The sequence below is a fragment of the Cuculus canorus genome, chromosome 1 (assembly GCF_017976375.1).
Source record: "Cuculus canorus isolate bCucCan1 chromosome 1, bCucCan1.pri, whole genome shotgun sequence".
NCBI classification, from domain to species: Eukaryota; Metazoa; Chordata; class Aves; order Cuculiformes; family Cuculidae; genus Cuculus; species Cuculus canorus.
The window spans coordinates 170,378,021-170,387,082 of record NC_071401.1 but is presented as its reverse complement, the minus strand read 5'-3'; the positions used below and the strand labels follow the sequence as shown (position 1 = coordinate 170,387,082).

General features: G+C 43.0%; 3 non-coding genes across 3 annotated transcripts; 1 reads left to right on the top strand and 2 right to left on the bottom strand.

Moving 5' to 3' along the window:
* Positions 1–7,364: 7,364 nt before the first annotated feature.
* Positions 7,365–7,436, bottom strand: TRNAW-CCA (transfer RNA tryptophan (anticodon CCA)). Its single transcript has one exon. It is a non-coding gene; the product is annotated as a tRNA-Trp (tRNA).
* A 360-nt stretch (positions 7,437–7,796) lies between these two features.
* On the top strand, positions 7,797–7,868 carry TRNAD-GUC (transfer RNA aspartic acid (anticodon GUC)). The gene has a single exon. It is a non-coding gene; the product is annotated as a tRNA-Asp (tRNA).
* A 142-nt stretch (positions 7,869–8,010) lies between these two features.
* On the bottom strand, positions 8,011–8,082 carry TRNAD-GUC (transfer RNA aspartic acid (anticodon GUC)). The gene has a single exon. It is a non-coding gene; the product is annotated as a tRNA-Asp (tRNA).
* Positions 8,083–9,062: the final 980 nt, after the last annotated feature.

Here is a 9,062-nt window from a genome sequence, read left to right as displayed (position 1 = left end):
CAACCCAAACTCTTCTATGATTCTAGGACACTGGCCACCGGCTCTGACCCCACTGCCACTCCCTGGGTACCCGCTCCCCTGGCACAATTGGCTTGCAGAGCTTGCGACAAGTGCTTCTTCAAATGCCCCAGCAGGAGGGTTTCTGCCGAGGTCACTGAGCCGCGGCTGTTGCCTGCCAAGTGCTAAACTTCATGTGATAACGTTATCAGGCTCGAGAAAAAACCCACCTGGAAACTAGTAGCCAATCTGTCAGTGTCACCGCTGCCGTTGTGGCAGCTTTATTTGTTAAGAACATAAATGAGTTGCTTCTATGGTCATGTGAAATTCAAAGGGCGCACATTTGTTTTGTTGAGGTGCCTACAGAACTTGCACAAGGAAGTAAGGCTGAGTTTAAGACTGCACAATCTTTAAACAAGCAAGTTCAATATTTCTGTGTTAACACACTGCTTGCTGGAAATGTGCACTGCTATAGATTTTCCTGTATTTTATGATGGGAACAGTTTAATGTGTAGCTCTTGATACAATATGTGGAGTATTTGAAAGTGAAATATTTTGATTTAAGCTAAAATATGGTTAAGTTTTGTCTAAGCAGTTGTAGTTTTTGAAAGTTAGACAGAATGTCCCTCTGATAGCATGTTTTCCTTAAAATGGTGGGGTTTAGACACTATCTTTTCTTTGCAAATGATAACGTATTGTGTGAGGAATGATTTGTGCTAAACAGAAGTCTCTTCTTCTGTAATCAGCTCTGTTTGGAATCCTAACTAATCTGAAAGGCAAGGTCAAGCAGAGAGCTGGAGCCAGCTCCAAATTAGCAAGAGTTTTGACTGTTGCAAAGTTTCATAACATTAAAATTAGACCTTGGACAGTACTAGCATATGCATAAGATTTCTGGGAAAATTTATACATATGCATGTAAGTGGGAAATACATTCTGTAACTAGCCTTTGTCTCATTGCACATGATTGATGGAGATCATTCCCACGTGTTGCCCAGGCCTGATAAAGGATGCTTGCTGTCTAAAACTCCAAAGCGAGTCTTACAGAGTTTTTGTTTGCCGGCATGTTCAGTATCACTGGCTATAAATCCTATCCCTTTGAGAACTGCATTGCAGGATCAGAGATAAGTGACATGAATATTTTAGTTTGCTTATCAACCATAGGCTGATGAACATGAACAGGACTGTTGGTGCTAGCACACACTCCTCTTTGTTCCAAAAAGACTTTTAGATTGCTGTTGAGGAAAAGAATTCCCTCTGTTTTGATTTGCTCCATCACTAAATGTAGTGCCTGCAATTCCTGTTTACCTAGTGCTACCACAGGACCAACTAGATGAAGGTGCTGTGGGTTATTTTTCTGGAAGGATATTTCCAGGCAAATCAAGGACCCACCAAGAAGCCTGATGCTTCCAACTGAGGAACTGGTGTGGTGTGAAAAAGGAATTAATACAAGGGAGAAGCTTAGTTTGGGGAATTTAATTTACCTTGTAGTGCAAGTAGTGATATGAGATGGCCACCATATGTATAACTTCTATTTGAAACTATCCGGTTCTTGATGTTGTACAAACCTTACCAGTTTGGTTTGTTATACAGTGAGGCTGAACGTGGGTGGAAAAGTCTTCCTTCCATTGATAGCATATGTATACAAAGCAAATATTCATATACCAATATGGACTGACTACCACTTGTAGGACCGAACTGAAGAAATTAGAGGGTTCTGTGTATTTTTCAGTGTACCTTACCCAAAGTTTTTCCTGGAACATAGGTATCACATGACAAGCGTTTTGGAAATGCTTAAAGGAAATTGAGTTCCTCTCCAAATTTGATAGCAGTCATTTAAAGCATAGATAGTATGTTCCACCTTGAGAAGCCTCTCGGTGCCTCAGAAAATAGATCCTTCCCCCACCTTTAAGATTTTTGCATTTTGTTCAGGTATGAAACCAGTTGCAGACGGACACAGCATACTTCAGAAAGGCACCAGCAGAGAGATTGTTCAGCTATTCTACTAATGTCAAAACCAGCAATCTCCATTTCAAGTAAATCAAGTAAAAAATGTTTTGAAGCAGTGTAAGGGGGAACTGGGTCTGGGAAATTTTAATCAAAGGTAACAATGGAAATGCAGTCTAAAAAATTGGTGCAGACACCATCTACTATCCCCACAGACAAATATAATACTGTACTTTAGGCCTGAAGCTTGTTTTCTGAGACAGCTTCTTAAAGGAGTGCAGCTGCCATTTGCAACTCATTGTACTGTTCAGAATATTCCATATAGTTGATGCCCGCTTTCCTTATAAGTGACCCTTAGGAGTGGAAGTCAGTTTACGCCTTTCAATCTAAGTAAACTGATGGCAAGTCTGGTATTAATGCATTAATAGAAAAAAAAATGCAACAACAATATGGTATGAAGCAGTAAATCACTACAAAGTTACAATCACAGTTCAGCTTTGGTCATAAATATTTGGGTTAACTGGCTTTATGTTGGATCTGTACATTTCGTCTTAGTGCTGTTAGACAATACTGCCATAACAGCATAAAGGGAGCAGAAACTCAGCATTATGTTTGGGCTAATTGCTCAAAATCCAATACAATGATGGTGGAAATGCCTTAGATTGACATTATTTACGGTTCATATTTACAATCGATCTATGTTTTGAAAGTTATTTCTCCAACTACAGAAATATGTATTAACTTTTTTTGAGTGATTTTCTCTGTTATATTGTTATGTTGACATGTCTCCTTTGCATGGACATTGGACTCGTGTTATTGGCTTACCTTTAGCTTCTTCCAAAGTGACAAAAACTAGAAAGGCATTGTATAATGCCGTAGTGGTGCCCTGTTTTAGAGTAGTAGACTTCTCCAGGAAGCCAAGTCCATAAAAGAAAACCCCAAACCTTGGCACAAAACTGTCTCTTGTTCCCTAGCTCTGCACTTTTCATTGTCACTCCTTGGGAACAACAGGCATCCTCCTGGCAAGGTAAAGACAAGGTAAGTATAATAATACAAGAAAGTGCCAAAATGTGCACCTACGTAATGATTAACACTGGAATCTGCAACTAGCACCACAATTAGACCTCAATACAGCTGAGGATCTGCACCTTTATTGTCTGTTTTGTTTGAAGGAAAGAAAGCTTTTTTGTAGCCGAACCCAACAGTCAAAGGGCATAAAGGAAGGAATTAATTATGAATGAGCTCAAGAGATCTTTCTGGTTTTGCAGGGAAAAAATCCAGGAGATGGTCCATATGCCTATCAGATGATTTACATCTTGAAAGATTGGAGTGCCTTCTGTGATTACGTTTATCCTTAACATCAAGTTCTGTTTTTCAAAGACCAGAATGCCTGCCTCCACCTGAGAAACAGGTAGTCACATTTTACTTGTTGTCAGTATAAACAGTGACAAAAGGAATGTTTAGGAAAAATAAGTACAAATTATATGAGACTATGGCCATTATCAGAGGTTGAAAACCTGCCCTAAGCTTGCCAAAAAATGTGAAATATGCTGAAAGTAGAAGCCAAAAATCCTTTCTTTGCAGGACCCTCCCATATGTCTGGAATTCGTTAGCTTTCCTGAAGCCTGAGAAAGAGATTTTCAATCAAACAGTCTTTGCAATGAAAACACTGAATGCTTTCTAAATTATCTCACATTTCTAGCTTTGAGTTTCCCAAACTTCCTCTTCTTTCTAATGCCGTCCATAAAAATGAGACAGGTAGTTTATGCTGTGCTACATTAAAAAAATTAAATTTCTATATCTGTGTGTTCAAAAAAGTATCCGAAATTCAGTGGAGGGTTTGGATAACTTTTAATCCACAATGAAGCACAGATACATAATTTGCACTCACTTGTAACATTTGCCTTATAAAACATAATAAAATTGTGAGGACTATAAATCCATTCCTGCCAAAGGCGTTTAAAGGGGTGCTGCAGGCGTGCCCTTGTCTTAGACCTAGCTGATATGGAAATCTTAGTTAAAAGAAATGTAAAAAAAAAAAAAGTATGAAGTATTAATGCCATCTTGTTGCACGACGAGTTCTGCAATGAAAATAATACACCCTCTTGAGAAAGGCAATAGAAACTGGAAAGAATTACTATAAATGAAGTAAACAGTCACCTAATCATCATGGCACAGTGTAACTGTACTTTCTAAAATAATTAATTTATTCTCCACATTCTTGCTTTATTTAGAAAAATTAGATGACTTTTTAATAACTTTAGCTTTCTTATCAGAAATCAGCACAATCCAAGTGGAAAGGCCAAAGTGATAGGAAAAATTCAATCCTTACTATAATGGAACGTATTGCTTCTAGAGCAATTCTCCTGTAGAAAAAAGTTACATCTCCTGCTGAATTTGCCAGTGGATGTGGTTTTACCGACGGATGGCACTCTCGCTGGCACCCTCAGGAGAATACTGGCTGCTGTGGATGTGTTACCTGGTGTAGTAACCAGGTAGTGGTTGCCCTTGCTGTGAATACAGGGGTGCCGGCACTGTGGGTAGTCTGTACGACTGGTCCCAGGCAGGGAGAGAAATGTGTAAAACTCAGCAGTGTAACTGTTTTAAAACTTTTTACAGGTGGCAGTGTGATAAAGGCATACCAATGAGGGTGAAGTATTGCTACTACTTAAGTACACTGAAAAGTACAGTTTACAGGGAAGTTTCCCACACTGAATCATTTCCAAACAAGCATTATTTGGTTATCTATTTTTATTATATATGGACAGAGATGGTGCAGAAACTATATTTACTCTATGGAAGCTACTACATCAGCTCCAAGATTTTTAAACCTTATATAGATTTGTTATTGTCTATATTTAGCTAGTAATAATTTAATAAGAAAAACAAATCTGTTTTAAGAGCTCAGGCTAAAAAATGACGTATTCAAAAGTTGTAAAAGGACAGAAGCACAGAAGCACATGTATAGTAGGGATGCTGGTGAGAAACAAACACCCACCAACTTACTTGAGTGCTTCAGAATTAATGGATCCAACTTGACAAAATAGTGGTGAGAAAAAAGAGAATTATTATCTGTATTTTACTGATAGAAAATTGAGAGAATCATAGCTATTGCTCATTTTATTCTTTCACTTAATCTTTAAACATCACCAGATTATTTTGATCTGGGGACAGAAGGCTCTCCCTCCAAAGAACAACTGACAAAAAGATTTAACTGAACCATTGGTGGTTGTGGTTGTTGTTGAAAGGGATGATCCTGCTCTCTAACCCTTCCCGGACCGTGCACTCCTGACACTTGCCTTGTGTTGGATCTAGTAGTTGTGCCGCCAGAGCTGCATGCTGAGCCAGCAGCTGCTGCTGCACATTGCAAGATGTGATCCAAGTGGAATGGGGGAAACATGTAGGCAGGGATGGAGAGGGCAAAGGGAGACTGATCAAGTTGTGACAACCTGCACTCCCATTACATTAGGTATATAAGTGAGGTATGGTGTGAAACCACATCCTGAAGGCTTTGACTTCTATTAGTAGATGGTCTGTATTGTCATTAGATGAACCCCTTACTGTCAGTCAGTGATGTTGTCTAGCAACAACCTGGAATGCTTAGAGCAGTGCACCTGCTTTGGCAGAGTGCAAGCAGATTGCCACAATTTCTTCATCCAGCTCTCTGATGGATGGTAAAGCAGAGGCATAAGATACTTTATGGGACCAGGGACACATTAACAGATTGTGCATGCGATAAAAATGCCTCCGTCTAAAAGATTATGCATAGAAAAAGGACTAACTACCTAACTGGAAGTCCAGTCAGCACAGGAAGTGAAGCAGTACTTGTTTTCTATTCAGACCTGGTAAAATCCGAGTCAGCTGAAATACTGTGATCAGTTCTGGGCACTTAAAAATGCAACTAATTTGGGGAGACTCCAGAGGCAAGTGATACAAATAATCAGAGGTTCAGCAAACAGTCCATTACTCTAGAACAGCTATGAGAGGCATAGTGAATTTCAAATGTGTAAGATGCAGCTATAAAAAGGAAGGGAATAAACTGTTCTCCAGTGCGATAGCACGAGTACTGGATTTAAGTTACAGCAAAAGAGATATCAGAGTTAAACTACACATAGTCACTTAGTAATGGTAAGGGTGGCAAAGCACTGGAATAGAATGCTTAAGGAAGATGCAGGTTTTCTGTGTTTGGAAGTTTTTGAGGATATGTGGAAGAAATATTAGCTCAAAACCACAAAAGTATTTCTGTTACCCCTCTCCCCCCTGCCCCGTATTTTGATGACTCTGCTGAGTCTGATTTCTAGAGACTTCTGTATTCTCTTCATTTTCTGCCCTGGTTTTCAATACTAATAATTCCTACAAACCTAGAGTCTTGTCTCTGGCACGTTTCTCCCTGTCCCTCAACTTCAGGCATTTGACGAACTATTCTGTTTATCACCTAATTAAATTTCATTAGGTATCAAACTTTCCAGTGCATCCAAATCGCTAAAGTACTAATTCTCAGACCTGCTAGCTCATATCTAGATCAAAATAAAATACTTCCTGCACCTTTCTGCCTCTGGCACTTCAGGGTGTGGAAATGGCCAGTCTGAGAAAACTCTTGTTCCACATCTTAAACCCATCGGCCTCTGAAACACCTTCCCTGGCACCTTGCACCCCTCTCCCTCTCTGTCAGGGTTTTGTTTGCCTTTAGGGTTCAAACAGCATCTGTTCAAGCTCTTAGCTTGTTCTGAACCACTCCCTTCCCCTGCCTTTACTTCCACTCTTTTACATGTGAATTTCTGTATTGAAAACATGATCTCCCGCCATTTCTCTGGTCTCTATGCCATTTAAAATTTAAAGCTACTCTTTCTACGCATCTTTCTGATTCTTTTTCATTGTTTCCACACGGTGTATTTTCTTCGTAAAGCTTCAAAGCAGATCTCCAACACAATCTCGCCTTTTGTGCTTAAGCGTTTGATATTACAAGGTCCTGTATACACAAACACCACAAAGACGTGCGTGGTTCATGCAGCGGGGTGTTTATTATTCGTATAACAGAGCAGTGATTCCGCTCCACGAGTCCCATCCCGTCCATGTGGCAGGGAGGGACAGCAGTGGCCTCGTTTCCTTTTCCCCTCGTCGCACCCTTTTGCCCCAGCTCTTCCCCCAAGGCGCTGCAGTCGAAATATCAAAGGCAGCTGCTTTCTGAACACCTGTTCCTTGGATTTCTCCCCTGGGGCTGCCCTGTCGCTGCCCCGTTTAACAGTTCAGGTTTCCCTCTGGGCTCCACCATAAAGAGAAGCCTCGGACTCAAGCAAAAAGCGGAGACTCTAGGCTTTAAGGAATTAAAAAAGAGAAAAAAAAGGGAGGGGGGAGTGGTTCCCGTCTCTCGTTTTCAGCAGAGGTAAAGCCGGTAAAGGGCTACTGACAAAACAAAAATTAAGTGACCCCGACGTGATTCGAACACGCAGCCTTCTGATCTGGAGTCAGACGCGCTACCGTTGCGCCACGAGGTCCTGCTGGGTGTTTCTTTCTCCAGCATTACAGCTGGCACGCTGCGGCTGCCCCAAAGCGGGGAACGCCACAGTCGAAAGTCCTCCTCCTCCGCACCGGCCGGACCCGCCGTCACGCGCGCTGGCGCCTCTCCGCCTTAATTCACCCCCACCACCCCCCACTGCAGACCCCTGGCAGCGAGGCCGCCCCGGTGCTGTCGCGTTCGCCTGCTGCGCGCGCAGTCTCGAGGGTCCCTGGTCCTGTGGCCCAGGGACTGGCCGTCCTGCCCCGCTGCCAAAGGCTCTGCGCTAGGAATATTCACCAGGACAGCCTGGGTTTTAGATACATAAAAGCAGATCCGCGAACCCACTTAGAAAGGCAGTTCCTCGTTAGTATAGTGGTGAGTATCCCCGCCTGTCACGCGGGAGACCGGGGTTCGATTCCCCGACGGGGAGGCCACGTATACAATTTTTCCTCCCATACCCGCTCCACAAAAGCCACGGGGTGCAACGGGTGCGGCCCATCCTTTTCCCTCCCGAGGGGAAAAGGGGATCTCGAAGAAACCGGAGCAACAAAACAGCCTTCACGGCAGCGCCTCTCCCCGTCGGGGAATCGAACCCCGGTCTCCCGCGTGACAGGCGGGGATACTCACCACTATACTAACGAGGAGCTACACGAAACGGTGGCCCCCGTGCTCCACGCCCCCCTCCTCCCTCCCCTCGGCCGCCGGAGCGAGCCGAGTGCATTGTGTGTCCCTCGGCAGAGGGAGGGGCAATGCTGTCGGCGCGGAGGGGGAAATAAAGGCCCTGGCGTCCGGATTCTTCCGGAGCGGGTTCGGTGTGGGACACTGCGTGCAGGGTTCGCAGTGCGAGGGAGCGGGCGGTGGGCAGGGGAGGCAGCGCGGGTGCCTCTGCGCGCCTGCATCGCGCTTCTATTTACGGCAAGGAGAGAAGCCCTGGAGTCAGCAGTCCCCGGGGCGAAGGGGCTCGAGCACCTGCTCCTTCCCTACCTAAAAAGGGAATGAGAGAAATGGAAACCGATTTCTAGTAAAAGGCAGAACTACACACACCGACCATGTGGCTGGAGACTGACTTGCTCAGCAGTTACGTGGTGGCATGAGGCAGGGAACTATATTTAATTTGCTAGCTGATGAATTAATGCCAAATATAAACAGGTGGAAAAACAAGATGGGAAAAACTGGTGTTCTCTTTTGAAGAGAACTTTTTTTTTTATTCTTTTCTTTGAATAAAAGGACCTCAGCATGCCTTTTTTAGATAAGCGCAGCTAAAGAGCAAACAGCAATCTATGTTGATGTCTACACGTAAGTGACCTGTAAACTAAGCATTCTAGAAATTGGCCCACACAATTAAGCGCTTGAATTTACATGTGTTTCTCAGTGGACGCTACAGATACACAAATTTTATCCTGGTAAGTGAAAAAGTAAGAAAGAAAGTCTCACCGTAACTTCATTACTTTAGAGGTAGTGTAATGAGATGAGCTCGTAGGGCTATGATCAGGTGATAGGATTTAAACGTCCCAGAGCAGGATCAAAACCGGTGTTGCTGGGCTGCTCTGAACTTGCTATGCAGGTTCAAATTTTATTCAAAATGGTTAACTAAGCTGGGAGACTTTTTGGTGGATCAGACATT